The 17,730-nt window shown below is 37.7% G+C and overlaps 1 protein-coding gene across 2 annotated transcripts in view; it reads left to right on the top strand.

Annotated features, from left to right (window-relative positions):
* The first annotated feature begins 311 nt into the window (after nt 1–311).
* fhl3a (four and a half LIM domains 3a) overlaps nt 312–17,730 on the top strand; it is a 35,272-nt gene continuing 17,853 nt past the window's right edge. Inside the window, exon 1 of one of the 2 annotated variants that reach the window (XM_038301264.1) lies at nt 312–512. The gene's annotated coding sequence lies outside the window, so the exon portion shown is untranslated. The remainder of the gene's footprint in view (nt 513–17,730) is intronic. The other variant, XM_038301265.1, reaches the window with a different exon arrangement.

Genomic DNA, 17,730 nt, shown 5'->3' with positions numbered 1-17,730 from the left:
CAGAATTCTGAATTTAAAATCAAAATTCTGACTTTTTTCCTCTGAATTCTGACTTTAATCTGAGAATTCTGACTTTTTTTCCACATTAAACTGAAGTAAATTTTCAGTGGCCCTAATCCTCTTCCGTTTATTTGTCAAAATATATGCAAAGATACTTTCAACACGGACTTAAATAAACTCTGAGTGACACAAAAGACCTTGAAAGAATCTCCCCTCCTGCCTGGTCTTCTCTGTCTGCGCTTGTTTGAAGTCGCTGGGTGGGGAGGGGATGGGAGGAATGTATTTTGGGAGGCGGGATCTTGTGACTCACCAGCAACTTCCTCAGTAGTAGGACAAAAGTAACCGGCAAGCCGCATCCATCTTCGCCGCAGAGGTTTGAAGTGAAGTTAGAAGTGGAGAAAGTTTTCCAGCGAGAAGAGCGACGCTCCTAAACGGTCAAAGGAGCGAACTGATCCCAGATCAGATCCTGGCAGCAGACGCGTTGGGAAGCCAGACTCAACACATTGCCCCCGGTAAGACAGACAGACACAACTTTTTCCTCACTCTTTTCCTTTTTCTTTAACCTTTTCCTGAATTTGCCGTTTTTTCCTTGATGAATTTCCCCTTATCCATATTCTACTCACTCACCTTTGTTTTGTTTTGTTTTTATTCGTAAAAGTCTCAGACTGACAGCAATAGAAGTGTTGTTTATTTAAACTGATGAAGGATCAATATTAAAATCAATAAAATGATTAAGTAATTGCTAAACAGTATCTAAGAGTGCATCATAATTGGGAAGCTTTAAAAATCATTCAGGTCCTTATGATTTTAGAGACATCACAGAGATAAACGTGCTGGAACAGGTGGTAAGCTTTACTGTTATATATGTGATGATTTAGACTCACCAATACTTTGGAAATCATTATAATCATTCTTTTTTCTTTTAGAACGTTTCAGCTTTAAAACACTTTTTAAGTAAATATTATTGTTGGCCGTGTTTGTTACATAAATATTGTGTAGTTTGGAAAAAAAAACAAGTTAAAACCAGGTTTTTTTATAAGGGAAATTTTTTTACAAACCCTACCCTCACTTCACCTTTGACCTCTGCTCGTGTCCCTCCTCATTATAACACTTAACTTTTCCTTATTGGATTTAGTTACCATTTGAATTTTAAAGGTTATGGAAAAACTGTTGGGGCTCCCAGCTGAGTCGTCAGCGAAAACTTCAGAGAGCAAAATCCCTCAGGCTCAACGTGTCTGTTCTCTGGCAGGAGGAAGTGGAGTATGGCAGTGTGCGTCTGCAAAGGGTGTGTCTCTGCTGCTGCATCTGCGAAGCTGTGCTGGCAGTACATCAATACTCTGCGGCTCATAGAGTGTTGTCATCATTGGGATGACATGTTTTTGCACACTTGTTGCTTTATGGAGTGGGCATGATGGGAGAGAGTTGGGACTAGTGAATGGAAATGGGAGCAAGATGGTTATGCTGATTTATCAGTTTACATCAAGGGGCCTCTATACATGTATTTGTTTTAGTGGAAGAACTTTGAGGGAATTATGATGAACAAAACGACCCAACATTTAAGGATAATAGACCCCTGTCAATGTGCTTTCAACAGCAAAATAAGGGATAGGTACTTTAAGGGTTTGGGTGTTTTGACCTATGGTTTTGTTAATTACGATATGCAACAGCTCCTTACCTGTAGTAGACAGGTGTCATACTGTAGTGAATCTGTAGAAACGTAAAGAAAGCCTCAGAGTAATAGAAGGGAAACAGCTAATAAGACATGCCCACATTTGTAGTGACTTCAGTAACTTAAACAACTTTTCAGAGATCAAAACTCTTGGACTAAAAGACACTATCAGTGGATATTTAATGTCTACACTTACACAAAATTTTTTCCTACCGGTATGTGATGCTGTTTGATTCTCTCTGATGTAATAAGATCAGATAAAATCTCCCCTATTTCTGCCAAAAATAAACAGAATTTTTCATTTTCCTATAGACTGACATTTGTTTATTAAAGATGGTGTGTTCAGCTGTTTGGAAAACATTTTAGGAAATTCTTAATTGGCTGATCTGGCAAATGGACCTAGCTTGCAGCCTCTCCAAAAGTAATTTTGCATGGTAAAACAGACTAAGAACCTATGGATTTTATGTGACCACCTCTAAGCCAATTATTGCTCTGTGAATATTTATCTTTTCTACAAACTCACTGTCCACTCACTTTGTCCACTTCAAGTAAGGGTGCCATTATTGATTATCTTGCCAGGAGCCAGCAGATGTGTGAGCCTTGATACAGTTATGTTTCTGACCAATGAAATGCAGTGACCTGTATGATGTCAATGCATCAACCAGAGGCAAAAGACTGAAGCAAAACAAATATGGCTGCACCGGTTGTAGCTGGAATACTTTCTATTTTGAGCAAAAGGACGCCATTTTTGCCTTTGTGGATGGGAAGATGTTTGGGCGTTCCCCCCTGACCAGATTTGATTTATCAGGTAACCCCGCTAGATGTGACCCACATTAATCTGCTACTGCAGCTGTGATTGGCTAAAAGCTTGACATATGAGGCAGGTACAATAAGCTCGAAGAATTATACTGAATGTCCCTCCTTTTTGCGAACACTTTCTGCATGATGCTTACACGACTGATATGTGTAGTTCAATATGTATTCTACACGATATTAATGGCTAGCTTATGCCATGTTACAGTATTGATATTAACTCTATAGAATCTAGTTAAAACACAATGCTACTCCTTAAAGTGTAGTAATTGTTGAGATTTAAAGACTGCTGGTATTATTAAGGGTTATGTTAACTGCCCTGATTTAACAGGGTGGGTAATGCTTGCTTTAAACCTTTCAGAAATTACGAATTATGTTTCAATAAATCTCTGATTAGTGTAATATTGTCCATATCCTGCTTGATAAGTCTGAGCATTTTAGATATTGAACTGGAAACAATTAAATGCTCCAGCATCCATTATTAACAACAAAAAAACCTATAGTTAAGCCCCAGTACAAACTCTCGTGATATAATGAATGTTTTTTAGTCCTGTGGTATAACAGAATCCATTCTGTTCCTGAGCTCAGCCTCAAAAACACCAACAATGCAGAACTCCTTCCAGCATCTTTATGCTATATCTTTAATCCTGGTTTACACCATGTTGGGATTTGCTTTTTTTTTTTACACAATCTATTTGTCACAGTAGCAAGCAAAAATGATTCCCTAGTAGCCCAAAGCCAGCTACTCTGCCCCATCTGGGAAGCTTGCCCCAGTAGAACCCACAGGCTACATAATGTGTTTGTTTGCCTTTTTTCCTCTTCCTCTCCCTCTCCATCTCACTGACCCTAGCTACATTCTTCAGAGGGCTCAGTGTTTTCCAAAGGTTTGCCCCCGCACGGTGGTTGGACCCCTGCCAGTTCCGAATTGCATTGGGACTGCAGCTTAAACGACCCGGACTGGTTGTGGCTGGTTTTTATGTGTTGGCACCATTTGAAAGCAGGCCAATGATAATGATGGAGAAATCAGCGGTCAAGTGTTTGCAGGTGCTTTGGGAAAACTATTTAGATTTATGTTAAAGTAGTTCTCTTTGACATTGTGAAGCTGACCATTACTAAGTGGTGTTTCTGAGGGCATTGGGTTCCATTTTATTCCTATTTTTAAGTACTGAAGACTTTGTGCTTCTTAGTGCCAGAGATTTTGCTATGTTTAATGCTCACAGCAGGACATTGCTTGGACTTGCTTAATGAAAAGTTAGTACAAGCATTTGTCATCAAATTTCGATGATGCGAGTCTTCCTAATCAGCACTTCCTTCAACAGTGTCCTTATTTAGCACTTCCTTTATGAAGTCCGGTCAACTTTTAAAATGAAAGCCACTCTCAGCAACAATAGATTCCTAGTAAGGACACAGAATTTGGTGTTAGCAGAATAAAACTAGATAAACAACATGTGCATTTCTTTTGTATTGTGTTGGCGAGTTACCTCCTCTGTAGGATGTGGGGGCACGTGGCTGGAAGGAGTAGCATGTCTGCATTCCCTGGAAGGGGGGAAGTGACCTCAGATTTCCTGTGTGGGGATCGCCAGGTGCTGCGATGTCGTTGTGAGGGTCTCGAGACTTCCTTCTTGGAGGCTTTGTTGGTAAACGTCTGAAATTCGATCCCTTGAGTCAGGGCCCCTGTGGGAGGTAATGCCCCCCTCCCGCCATACACACACATGCACACAACCCAGTCATCTCGTCTCACTTGCTTATCCGCCTCCTCCACAGTGCTCGGTCAGTGCCAGATTTGAGAGAAAAAGAGCATAAACTTGATATAGTCTACTAAATAGTGTGAATAGTAACCAACTCCCCTGCTAATGGGGTAATTACATTTCTCTAGGGATACAATTACAGTTGTATACCTAGCACTTACCTGCTACACTCAAAGGAAATTCTGTTTTAGAGGAAATACCAAATTGTGAGACCAAATTGCAGATGCCTCGTAACTACAGTTGTTTAACACTGACTAATTACATGCCATGAAAGAATGAGGCTTTTAGACCCTCACTATGTTGGATTTGTTATATTTCATTCACCATGGGCTGATAAAACATATGCTCTCTGAGACATCTCTCATGTGACAGATGTAGTGTGGGTGCAGAAATGGTGTAGATTCATGGAAGTATCGTCACATTTGGCCGTGCATCGCAGATATGTGTGAGTCAGGCCTGACTGCTCCCCTGCACCCTCGCCTAAAGGGAGGAGGGTAGGGCTGTGCAACAGAAGTCTACAGCGTACACAGAAATTAACGAGACCTGACGAAAGGAATGTTATGCAAACTTGCACCAGTTAACAGTCTTCTCCATCCAACCCTGCCTTGTTTTATTTATTTGAATGAGATCCCAGAAAAACCTGTTCAGATTCACATACGACTCAGTTCACTTCTGCCCTGGGATAAACAAACCTGGTACAAAAAAGTGTGGAAATCGTTTCAGGGTTGTGTTGATGTCATGATTAACTTGGTGTTCTGGCACCAGTAAAATATGTTATCCTGGGAAAATAGTTTGTTTCTAGGAAGGCACAACTGAAAACGCATGAAGAAAAAAAAACAGAAACAGACAAACGGCTGTGGTTTTATTCAACATACAGCGTCATACAGCGTGTTTTCCAAATCATAAAAATAATTGTTACGTTAAGATGTCTAAACCATTAAATGGAAAATATAATGATGGAAATTCAAGGTACATCAGGGATAAAGAGAGGGTGTCCTACTCTGCTTTGTCTTTTTTCTGCTTAGAATGATGACAAAGTAAAAAATCAGGCCCTTTAGTTTATGAGGTAATGCCACATTTTCTGTGTGGTATAAAAGATAAATCAGAACTTGGATCATGTTGCTATAAGAGGAATCTCTCCAGCCCTGACCTGTAATTATGCTGGCTGTCAGTAGTATGTCACTATTACACTGCCACATGCTTTAGTCTTTGCCAGTTCACTAAACTTTAAATACGAGCTGAACTGGGATTATTATCATAGTCAAACTGCAAACTAAATATAGAACTGTTGGATAGTTGTGACACAGAAGCTAAAAGATATGAGATGTTTAGAGTGGGACGTCTGTTCAGCAATAAATTGCAGGCTAGCTGCCGAGCAGCTCGAGTAATTAAGAAGCTGATATCAGCTTTGCTTATGCTAATCTCTTAAGAACTGTAAATAAAAAAGGCCAAATTCTGCCCAAAAATGTGTTTATGGTAAAACTACTAAGATTATCTTTAAATAAAAAAATTTTACTTAAAGTATATTTCTGAACTCCTAATCATTATAGTAATTAGATTAAGCAAAAACGATAATGAATGAATGCATTTTATTTTTTCTTAGAGGGCAAGATGCATTAAGAAGAATCAGAAACACGTAAAATCATAGTTAAGATGTATATTTTAGTGGTGGGACTTGATTAAGTTAATAAAATTAAGTTCATTACAAGGACTGTAATGAATGAATTGAAATAAATATAATTTTAATTGAAAAACATAACTGAAAAGCTTTACTCTCAAGTTGCAGTGTGGTTGCGATGGCGTCACACTAAGCAGCAAACGACATCATAACTACAGGTGAATAAGAAGTTTGTTCTTAAATCAGAAAAAAAATCGTGAATTGAATTGGGAAAAAAAAAAAACAATCCGAGATTTTATTTTGAGGCCATATCGCCCAGCCCTAATTGCTTTGCATCCAACTATTTAGGTAAACCTTTGGACTGGGTCAAATTTTAGGTTTTTTATTTATTAAATTTTTTTAAACCCCTGATATTTTACACAATTTCTGAGAAAACCATTTCTATAGAAGTATGCAACAGTCCATAAACATTAGTTATAGTCCGATTACTACTACTTCATATGGTTCCAAGCTATATATAGCAACAAGGCATACAATATTGCCTGTAATGATCATAATGACTGAACTATGACTGTTAAGCACTGCATAAAGCATGGCTTTTAGGAGCTTAAAGTGGAAATGATACGGTCAACTAACTTAATTCATGAGATTGTGTCTTATTATTATCAATATTTATGTTACATATGTGAAAAACTATAAACATAGGAGAAAAAAACGAAGCATTGATTTAGATTTTTTTGGTAAAGGCGCCGCCATGTTGCAGTACTCTAAACGGTGAAGTCACAAATTGCCTGACAGCAATATCAGTAATGGATAACATTGCTTACATCACAGACTAATTAACCAACGAGATGCAGATTTGAGGGAAAACATAACCATACTGTGATGTAAAGCCAATAGGAGATATGTTACTTTTTTATAATTGTTTACTGAAGAGAGCTTTAAAACTTTGAACAATTATTATATATGAAAATAAAAAATAGGCCACAAGTTCTTATACTTATATAGATTTCAGACATCTAGTTGTCTGATTTTAAATTATTTGAAACTTTCAGTTATGGTCCATTTTTTACTCCCCACAGTGAGCAAAAGCTGTATTGCTTTGCCTGAAAGAAGAACCCATTTCTCATAAGGACCAGTAAGACCATAGCGTGGTAAAATCCTCATCTCCCGGTCGTCTCCTGTTGGATTAAAATAAAGTTCTGCTTCCAGTGGCTGTGTGAAAGATGGATAGTGATGATGGAAAAACTGAAAACTGTGGTGAAACCATGTCATATGACAATGTTGAAAATAAGAAGCGTTTAACTTTGGTTTTGTAATATAAGTTAAATAAGTTTTAAGAAGCATAAATGTGTGTCAGTTTTTAGATTTTTTATGATCACAACACAAGCTCATCGTAACCTTATATGCCCTGTTTGGTGTATGCAAAGCTCTAGACTAAACAAATATGGCTAAAGGTTTTTGTTTCTATGGAAGCAACACTATAAGATGAATGAATTATCCAATAACTCAAAGCATCAGTGGTTCAGTTTTTATGTAAGCAGTTACACACCAGGCATCAAATAAAGCAACACTGCCTAAAGCTAAAAATGCCACTTTTTCAGTGTATTGTAACTTTTCTGAACAGGCTGTTAACGAGCTATTTATCCCCATCCACATTTCTGCAGAGCTTTCCTCTTACATGCATTAGATAATTAGATAAAGACTTTCATATCCATGCACTGTTTAGTCCATCATATATCCCCACCTGGACCTCCCGCTGTTGGGATTACTCAGTTTTATATGGCTTGTAACTTCAGTTTACCACAACTGCACTGGCACAGACCTGATTCCATAGTACTTAATAGAGCTGGATTCCACATGTGCAAAGAATGAACTCAGACCATGACATTACAGCACAGGAAACGCTGTTAAGGAGTTTGGTATTAAGCCTGTTTACACTATTATCTCAATCTGCATAAATATGTTGCCTGTTGCACAACTGTCTTCTAGTGAGGCACCACAAGGACCCGACTTATTGGAGCTTGTGAAAAGCTGTTACTTGTTCAGATTATAAGACCATTAGCCTTTCTGTGATAAGTGCAGTAGTGTTTATTTGCAGTGCAGCTGCTGGAGAGAGCATTCCCCTTATTTGAAGTAAACACAGTAAAAACGCCTGCTGTGCATGATGAAACTAGCAAGTGATCAAGAATGTAACTCCTTACCCAAAATGCATTGCGCTATCTCTCTCCATCATCTGTCTTTTATGTCTTTTTGCTCACTTGTATTTACAAGCATACACATTTTGCAAGCTGTGGCCTCTCACTTTCGTCTCTTCAGCTCTAAGAGAGAAACAATAGCCTCCACAGCTGAGGCAGGCTCAGGCAAGCCAGAGTTGCTAGATACACCAAGGTGAGGATTTATGCCACTTACTTAATTGAACTGTATATGACAGTTGGGTGCTTTTCAAAATATACACAGGAGACAGCACTTGGCACTACTGAGATACACTTTGGCACTCTTCTTTTTAAAGCTGCCAAAGGTTCAGTGAGAAGGAGTATAAAGTTGACAGGATCTGTCTTGTCCTTCTTTGCCTCTCTGTCTTCTCCCACCTTGGATGCTGACCCGCCCTTGAGTCATGCTTAGAGGAGCCATAAATGGCAAAAAGTGTCTGTCTTGAGTCTATAAAAGGACGTCAGCTCCTGCATGGGAGAGTTGTCAGGCTGAGGTATGACAGGGACTAGTTAGAGAGATAGTTTATTCTGCCGTGGTGAAGAGAAACTGATATAACACCTAATAACCCCTCAAACAGTATACAAGTATACCTGTTTAGTAGTTGACAAGGTGAATGCCAAAACACATGATGCATACCGGTAAATTCATACAGGTTTTATATTCTCTATGTTTGTTGCTATAGATATGCTCAAATCTTACCTACTATGTAGAACTTGCCAACATCCACATGTTGAGGCATCTTATATCAGTCGTGCCATACTCCCCTAAGTAAGATAGGTCTGAAGTAGCAAAGCAGTTTAATTTCTGCCTGACAAAGAGTTTGATGTCAGTCAATCCTACTGAGCTAAGATAAACACGGAACCAGTTTTTCTGATGCAATCCAATATCTGATTTCAAAAGGTTCAAAAACTTTTTTAATTAAAAATGTCCCCCCCGTTGGGTAAAGTTTTATTTAATAGACAAATAGAATAAGATCTCCATGGGCTGACAAAATGTGTAGTCATTTTTCCTGGCCCATTAACTGTTGAACGATTTTAATGGAAACCAAAGGGAAAACGTTAAAGCATGACATAAGGAGAACAGGATATGGAGCATGGGCGGCAGAAAAAGAATCAGACAGGAGAAAGGGAAAAGTCAAGAGCATGGCAGCAAAAGGATCCAGCAAAGAATCCTTTTGTGAGTGTTGCTCAGATGACATTATGGAGCAGCTGAGGTGGAAGTTAAGCAGGTAAGGATACTTATAAACATAGAGGAGCCAACTAAAGATCATTTTACCCTCCCTGACCTATCTTTCTGTCTCTTCTCCATTATCGTTCACACGTGCTGTGCTACAACACTCACACACTTTATTCTGGATGAATCAGTTCTTCCAGTTCTAATGTGGTCATTATCCTTGGTTTGGAAAAGTCATACGCTTTTTTTTTATACAAATATCTTATTATGTTCCTGAGGTATACCTACAGTTGTATACTTTCCTATCTCTCTAAATGCCTCTCAAGCATGCTTCTCATAAGTCTGACAGGTGCATTTAAGCTGTTTCTTCTCACTTTATCCTCAGGTCCAGCATGCGTTTGCAATTCTGTCATTTACTCTAATTGGCTTAAACACACTTAAACATGAAAAGAGCAGCATCCATTATTAGCAATAGATGCAAGATGAATGGAAAGCATTGCAGAGGGCAAATGACAAAAGCACTATGACTTCACTTTGAAAATATTTAGCCTCCCTCAACACCCCCTTTCTTATTGTTTTTCATGCTTTCTCAACACCAGTAAATGGAAACTGTTAAAAGTTTAATGATTGCGGAAAAATAATGCAGCAAAAATGTTGTAGCATTAGATCTGATTTGATTCATTATAGTGATGGAAACAGCAGTTATAAGTGTAGGAAACCAAATCAGTACATTGAAATGATTTGTTCAAATGAGTCACTTACTGAATCGCTCAATTAATGCAACTGCAATTCAGTTTTTTTTAAATGGTAAATGGTAAATGGCATGTACTTATATAGCGCCTTTATTCAAGTTAGGAGACTTGACCAAAGCGCTTTACACTACATTCATTCACCCATTCACGCACACACTCACACACTGATGGTGGCAAGCTACATTGTAGCCACAGCTGCCCTGGGGCTTACCGACAGAGGTGGGGCTGCCGTACACTGGCGCCACCGGGCCCTCTGACCACCATCAGTAGACAATGCAGGTGAAGTGTCTTGCCCAAGGACACAACGACAATGAAAGTCGGAGTCGGGGCTTGAACCGTCAACCCTTCGATTTCAGGGCAAACTTTCAGGGCAAACTCCTACATCCAACGCTACTGTCGCCCCTAGTTAAAATTATGTGCTAGACTTTTAAAAGACTTTAATGTTCCCTAAAAGCTTAAACAGGTGATATATATCTGATGAACAATTCTGGGTCTCGCCTCACTTTGTTTAGAAATTCTGGCAACTGTAAGTCTGTCGGCCCAGATTAAGAAAAATGACTCTATGATGAGTTTTACATAAACAAAAATTCTGTTTGCTTTTAAACAGATCAATACGTAGCTTCAGGGTGATGTCACACATCCAAATGCAAGCCTAGCAATGATGTCCACAGTCTAAGGTAAACATTTGCCAGGCTACATCATTTTTTTTTTTTTCTTATTGAACTTTACTGATCTCACATTGGATAAATTTACCTCTGCATTTTACCCATCCCCTTTGGGAGCAGTGTGGGGTTAAGGGTCTTGCTCAGGGACCTAGAGTGGCAGTCTATAGGAGTGGGGTTCAAATTCAGAGCATCAGAATTCAAAGCTCTATGCCCTAAATAAAAATAAAATAAAAAAAACAACACCATTATAACCCTGACGGATGAAGCAGTAGAAGATTGATAGAAAAATAAGATAAAATAAGATAAAAAAAAAATACATAATTGGTTGTATTATCTATCTCCTATCTTGTTTTTCCTATTTCGGTTCTTTGGTGTTTTATGTGAATAGCTGAACAAAACCACTCTCAGTGTGATTCGCGCACTACATGAACAAGGGTACGATCCAGTTAGGCCACAGCACAACCTGAAGGTGTGAACAAATCAGCCATTGATTGGTACACTGGTGAATAAGGGAATCATAGTCATGAATTACTCCTGACTCTTAGCCCAGATGAATCCTAGCCTGATTTGTGCTTTAAGTAATTGACCAAACTGCCAACACATCCCGGAATGAATCACCTTGAATTTGATACCAGAGAGGGTGAATCAGCACAAGTAATACTTGGTGAATCCCTTCTTAGAGGCGTTTCTTTATGTGCAAACTTTAGCTGTTAGGTTCAGCTCTATTAGCTTTGACGTATTCCAGGTTAATTCTAGCTCTTAGATTAGATGATCGGATGCTGTTCTTTGAGTCACAGACCACACATCAGGCCTTAGGTTTATTATAATGGTCCATATACAGGTGGCAGCAGGGTGGGGATAACTGGGTCAGTTGTCTTGGCCTCTCAAACCATCAACTCAAAATATTCAGTTTTTTTCTGTAATACAGTTAGACTATTAATAATACAAAGCAATATATCAAACCTGATATTGATTACCGGAAAAGTTGTTACATTTAAGTTTTGTAAGCTGGCAAGAAAATTAGGTGCAAAGTGGTACGGAAAAATATATTCGGGTTTTATGACCACAAAGAAGGCATTGGTTTAATGACAGATGAAGGAGAGAGAGTTTGCGCTTGTAAACATATTTGAACTAAAATAGTAGAATAATATTAGTGGAGAGAAAAAACGTCTGCACAGGCTGGCACAAACAATAAAGCAGGACCGCAGACAATATGTATGCATAAAACCAAAATGAAAAACAAATGACTATATTTATTGGGGCATGTTTAGAAAACAGCCACCTAAGAACATACACCACACCTTAGGTGCCCCCACCTAAGGTGTGAAACATCCACTTTCAAGTGGATGTTTCTTGATGGGCTGCATCCATGGAACACCAATGTTTTATTAAACCATTATAAACCTACCTTCATTTGGTATGTTTTGGGTATTGTGAGGAGTTGGTGGTAAATCCATCTGTTTAGAGCTAGGCTTGCTGTGCACCTGCATAATGGATTAGTGACTGGAGATAACAATAAAATGGTGATATGTCTGAATATGTGTACCTGCTAATAGAAGGTCCGGCACTTAATATTTGTTGCTAAAATCTAAATTTGTTAGGCAAGGAAAAACATGAGGATTTGAATCATTAATTCAAACAACTCCTTGAAATGACATTTAATGTTGTGAATATTAGAATTTTCTTATGTAATTTAACATGGAAAGCAAGAAAGGAATGGAAATGAACAACTTTAATTTAGCATAATGTACACTTTTAAAAAAACCCATCCCGTTCTTGCATCTTTGGATCTTCTACTTAAGCATATTTAGTTACACCCACCTTGTGGCCTCTGTAAGCTACTCTTTACATTTACTTCTCGGTTTTGTTGGCCATTTTTCCCAAATCTACGCAACACAGAATTCACTCAGATAGGAAAAAGGAAACGGGTTAATGTGAAGGTTGGGAAAGATTTGTAGTTGATAGTTTGGAAGATGTAGACCGGTCTCAAGTAGAAAGCAGGGAAATTCAGCCATGCTATCAGTATTTAGCCAAGCACCTGTTCTCTTTTTGTCTCTCCATTTAACATAGGCAGATGGGACTGCATTTTATCACTGGTAATGAATTAGGTTGGGGAAGATGAATGGTGTTTTGCATGAGTGCATGATAAAGAGATCCCAGGGTGTGACACTAAGATAAGGGCCTAAAGGATTGCCGTTCTCTTTGTGCAAAGTCAAGGAAGTAAGTGCATCATTTATGAACTTGAGGCTTTTCTTAAGACTATCCTAAGCTGCTAAGATATTTATTATGTTACTAAGACACATTATTTTTGTATTAATGATAAACATTTTTTAATATAATGCATGTAAATTTTCACCTTACTCTTAAATGCAGAGCTCTGTCAGATTTAACATGACATGCTCTCTAAATAACATGGACAACGGAATATCCTTACATAAGCTTTTGTCTTGGCTTCATGGATGGGTACAAAAGCCTAAAACACAAATAATACAAATCAATTTCTCTAAAACTAGAAAAGACAAGGTAGTTTTTGTAATCATATACTGTCAGCAGGCTGAAGTCGGTGCAGCATGATTTATGGACCCCTTTAAAGTGAGCTCACTGCAGCCTGACAGCCCTGATCTAGGCACGCAGTATTTGGCGACGAAACAAACCTTTTTTGGTCGCTATTTTCACTGTTGTACAAAGCACTTGGATTTTTAGGTAATCATTTGAATGCATCTGCTTCCCACTTCACAAAAATGTACTGCTAGATCCAAAGTGAATTTGACTCATATATCAGTAACATTTTTTTTTAGGTGAAAACAAACAAGGACCTGGAAGGGGGGGGGGGGGGGGGGGGGGGGGAGTCCATCTCTTTATCTTGAAATTGGGTGACAAGAGATATGCTCCTTTGTAAAACTACTTTATATGTTTTATCATTCTGTATGCCAAAATCTCAGTGGAGAGTTTAAGTTTGCTTTGTAGAGCATGAATGAAAATGAAATTTAAACACCCAATCCTCTTTGAGTAAATTAAAGATGATAGCTACAACTTTTAACTCCTTACAGCAGTAAGTAGCGCACTCCAACCCTCTTCTTAGATGCTGTTTGCCAGCTGGTTGCCGGGTATGCCAGGGCAACCTAAGGTTAAACCAAAGCATTTGTAGACATTTAATTAGCCTGTTCAAAATAAAAGCAGCAGCCTTCACATGGCTTCTGAGCTGCTTTGCTTCCTTAACATAACCAACCAATTCCAAATTCTTCAAGTTACATGACATAAAATCAAAGACTTGCTTAACTTTATTAAATATTCCATCTTTTTGCCTAAATCTCACTCTTTCTCAACTTCTTCGGAATAAACCAAAAAAATGTCTTTTATCAGTATCTACCAGGATATTTTTATGCGATTAGAAAGGCCGAGGAACATTGCAATTAAAAGCAATTACATTTTAAGGGAAGTCCCCACAAAAGAGTCAGAGTCTAAATTTATTTTCACAGTTGCTCACTGTATGTCCTTTGCATTATGTTTTGCTGAAGCCCCTTACTTGACAAAGTAATTTCCCTCTGGGATTATTAAAGTATTTCTGATTCTGATTAATTTGGTTGCATTGCATAGTTATAGTTCGATTCCTCGATCCCCTGCTCTCTATATTTTATTAAGTTAGTATGTTCAGGCATCATGTTGGAGATGTTTGTCGACTTGCAGCTCCTGCAGGTGTGTCCGTGTCACACTGATTTAGACCCTGGGCAGGGTTGTGTCTGTGTGTTAAGACATAATAAGGCTGCTTTTCAATGTAACTGTGTACTTGCAAGTGTATGAGCAACCGTCTTTTTGAGTAGTTCCAGAAACAGGACTGTTTGGAGTAACAGGAAGAAGTGCAAAGTGAATTCATAATCTCTTGGACATTGTTTTTAACCTCATATGGATGGACCAGGTCATTGCCCAAAGGAATATGAACCTGCTTTGTTTTACTTTAACAGTTTAAAGAATTACGACTCAAAGCTTTTATCAGGAAAATGGCTTGAAGGATTTTTCTTAGTGGCCTCTGTATGCTTTTAGTGCTTCTTTTGTTTAAGAAGATTTTTTAATGTAATTATTTGTGATATCAGTGATTTCTAGTATTGGTGAAGAAGCATGGAGATATCCATGCTAATCTTGTTCCTGTGTATGGTAGAAATTATCTTATTTACAGTTTATTAATTCAATCCTCCAGAATTTCTAACATATTAAAATCTAATTTTCCCTATTTGAATTCACATGGTGTAAAAAAAAAGTGTCACATATTTCCACAATGGATAAAATCCTAGGCTGGGAAGTTAAGAGCAAGCATCATAAAATTAGAGCTGAGCATCGCTGCCATAGGTTTAAAGTCCTCCGTGATGTGGCCACTGTTTACTTTTATCCATAGAGACAAGTAAGGGAAGGGAAAATTCAACCTCACATCCTGGAAATTACCTTTTAGTTGGTCCAAAAAGTCTCCCTAAATGTTTTACACAATGTTTTTATATTTACATATGAAAATGTTTAATTTGGCTTATATTGGCTGTACATGGCCAACCCCAATCCATGTATAGCTGTTATTTATTAAAGATATCCATATATATGTTTAACTGTGCTGCACAGTGGTGCAGTGGTAAGCACGGCTGCCTGCTTTGCAGCACTGTAAAGTACTTTACGTACATTAAGCATCTGTTGACAAGTATTGCTGGGGAGCTATGATATGCAAATGTATTCAAATGAACAGCTTTTGTTACCATCCAGTTGGCTGTAGGGTGAATGTAAGAAAACTTTGAGGCCAGTTTGTCTTTTAAAATACTGTGGAGAGTGTCACATTCTTTAATAATTTTCCATTTGTTCTTAACTTTGGCATCATTGAGACGCTTATACTAACTCAAAACTGCCCCTGGTGGACTTGTTCCTCGTCACAAATGTTGAAATAATTAGCAGGAACACCTGATCATCCAATAAATTCACCAATCCAGTGTGAATAGGGCTTATGACTATAGTTAAGTAAGTAAATGTGTATTTTTACTTCAAAGATGAGATGGTAACAAGGTGTTTTACGGAAAGTACACAAAAATATAATAACGATACCGATACATTCACCATCACAGTGGATTAAAAATGAAATTAAGTAAAAAAAAAATCCTTAATCTGGAGTTTATACTCATGTAAATGCTAACGATAAAATGTTGCAGATTTTTAATTTTAGAGATTTCAAATGAATGCTATAATAATTATCATACAGTGAAACAGTTTTTGCTTAAGGTTGTCATACCATAAAAATTTCAAACCAGTCCTTACCTAGTTCTGATGCTCAATATACTATAAAAAGAAGCATACATGCTTCCTTTTCTACATCCTGCTTTACTGCTGGCTTTTTTTGACAGCAGTTATCATGGTGACCACCGACAAACTTCTGCTTCTGCTAAAAAGTCCTTACTGATTTGCTGTATCCAAATAGAGATACTTCCTCACTACTGCAGCACATTTGGTTAATCTGATTCAACTGATGATGCATCTGCGCTGTAAACATTGAAATCTAAATAAGTATTTTTTTCTTGAATTAAAGAGGTAGGTGAGACACTCCGCCAATGAAGCAAGACCGTTTATATTTGAAATAAGAACATACAATTGCATTGTCTTATTTCAAGTGCATATTATCTAATTATCTTATTTAAGACTAAAAATACTAATTCCATTGGCAAATCATTTTTATTTACTTACTCAAATGAAGGGTAAATACACTTAATTTCAGACATTTTTACTTATTTCTAGATTTTTTTTGCAGTGCATAAAAGTTCTGTGTGAGGTTTCTGCAGAATTTAGTTTTTTTGGCACATTTGATTTTTGTATACAATATCCATCCATCCATCCATCCATTATCTGACACGCTTATCCTGTATAAAAAATTGACAGATACATTTAATTTTAAATGTATCATAATCACACCTTGCTACTTTTTCCTAAATTCCCACCTTTCATCTAATATATGTATGAGAATAAACTAATGGGTGGACAGTCCACACCATTCAGCGGCTAAAGTAACAAACTGGGCAAAATGACATCCACTATGTTTGCTTTACATAAAACTTAAAGTAAGTTTATTAGGCTGAATAAATCAGAGAATTTAAACTGGGTTAGCTTCATTAGCATAGAACATCAATGGACACAATGTTACATGTATGATTTCATTATTTTATATTAAGCATAAAATAAATGAATATATAAAACTTAATGCTGTTGTCTAATATGTTTAAATGCGTGAACTTCCTTTGTTAATTAATTTGTTGTAGATTGGTTAAGGGGAAAGTTGGCTAATTCCCATTTCTGACCAAATGATTGGGTCATCAGTACAAGAATGATGTAAACATAGCATAATGTGAGAATAAAAGTAACTTTCTTGGAAAGAAATAAATTTCCTCTCATTAAGCATGAAGAGCTAGGTCAAAGCATTCTCCAGCTCTTATGTCTTCAGACTTCTGTGGTCTTAAAAACCCACAGCAGTTTATCAAAGGCACGTGCCTCAAATCCAAGAATGTGTAAATACAGGGAGTTTTCCAAAATTGGCCCTTAAATATTTTGTGGCATCAGAGAGTTTAGTGAACCCAGCTTTATAAGATGTAACAATTGACCTAATGATATATTTGCTGAGTGCGCCTGGCAATAAAGCAAAAGCATTTAGAGAGGGAAAAAAAATATGTTTTCCTGTTTTGCCATAGAGGGTATTGCATCAGAATGGAGGGTGGTCTTATAAGCACAGCAGGCTGCCTCATGGCTTGCAAAATAGTTACAAAAATGCCGAGGAAAGTATTCTGACCTCACTTATCATACTTTTCCCTCAGCTCAGATCTCAAAGGAGGCAGGACTTGTTGAGAGGATCTTTTTTAAAAGTTCATATATTTTCACTGTTTTGTCCAAAGAATGGTTTGTAGCAAAACAAAGTGATGAGAAGGACGTTGGTGCTCTTGTTAAAATGCATGGCTTCATATTTCAAAAGGATTCCTTCTTCTCTGGATGACAGGGCTGGTATAGCTGGGAGGATTTGAAGATAGCAGAAAGGTGACAACAAATCACCAAGGTCTGCCATGGGAAA

Source organism: Cyprinodon tularosa, unplaced genomic scaffold (assembly GCF_016077235.1).
Source record: "Cyprinodon tularosa strain WSP-4 unplaced genomic scaffold, ASM1607723v1 ctg464, whole genome shotgun sequence".
In the NCBI taxonomy this organism is placed as follows: domain Eukaryota; kingdom Metazoa; phylum Chordata; class Actinopteri; order Cyprinodontiformes; family Cyprinodontidae; genus Cyprinodon; species Cyprinodon tularosa.
The sequence above is the reverse complement of the archived record's forward strand: the minus strand, read 5'-3'. Positions and strand labels throughout refer to the sequence as shown.